The following is a 1,071-nucleotide window of genomic DNA, read 5'->3' on the forward strand; positions in this document are numbered from 1 at the left end:
CACTTCTCAAGTTCTTTTCATCTTATCTAGTCTTGTGTCACTTTTCAACCGGAGTGCTGTTCGAATTTGGTCTTCCTTGATCCCCTTCCTTAACCGGCGTGTTTTCAATATATATCTTCCCTTCAACCAAAAGGTTTTTCGCAATGTTCTTTGTCCCTCTTTGCTAACGGAGTGTTTTCGACCTTGTTCACCTTCGTTGTATTCTTTTCTCGAATTTGTTTAACCTTTTCAAGGTTCTTTGGTTTCACTCGTTTGTCAAAGAAGCAACTTAGTCTTACCTCTTCTCTTTCTCTTCCGTTTGTCCCTCCGGTGCCATTCTAGATCTCGGGACGAGATCCTCTCGTAGTGGTGGAGTGTTGTAACGCCCCGAGACCGATGTGCCAGGTGTCGTGCAGTTATTCGTTGTTGTTTCCTTGTCATTGCTTGCGTGTCATGCATTGCATATTATGTCATCATGTGCATTGCATTTGCATACGTGTTCGTCTCATGCATTCGAGCTTTTTCCCCGTTGTCCGTTTTGCAATCCGGCGCTTCGTTCTCCTCCGGTGGTCATTTCTACCTTTCTTTCATGTGTGGGGATTAAACATTTCTGGATTGGACCGAGACTTGCTAAGCGGCCTTGGTTTACTACCGTAGACCGCCTGACAAGTTTCGTATCATTTGGACTTCGTTTGATACTCCAACGATTAGCTGAGGGATCGAAAAGGCCCCGTGTGTGTTGCAGCCCAACACCCCTCCAATTTGGCCCAAAACCCACCAAACTCTGCTCCATGTCCTAGAGCATTCGATCACGATTGCGTGGCCGAAAACCGCACCTCATTTGGACTCTCCTAGCTCCCTCTACCTATAAATATGTGGCTCTCCCCGATTTTTCGCGCAGTCCAACCCTAGATCCAGCTCCCTCCGCGCCGCCGGACATGTCCGCCCGCCGGTGGACGCGTCCATCTCGCCGGCCACCTCACTCCAGCCAACCCCGCGCCGCCACGTCACCGCCTCCGCCGCCTCAGCCAACCCCGCGCCACCACCTCAGCCGCGCCGGCCCTCCTCTCTCTCCTCCCCGCCGCCAGGCCC

The sequence above is a fragment of the Triticum dicoccoides genome, chromosome 7A, assembly GCF_002162155.2.
Source record: "Triticum dicoccoides isolate Atlit2015 ecotype Zavitan chromosome 7A, WEW_v2.0, whole genome shotgun sequence".
NCBI lineage: Eukaryota > Viridiplantae > Streptophyta > Magnoliopsida > Poales > Poaceae > Triticum > Triticum dicoccoides.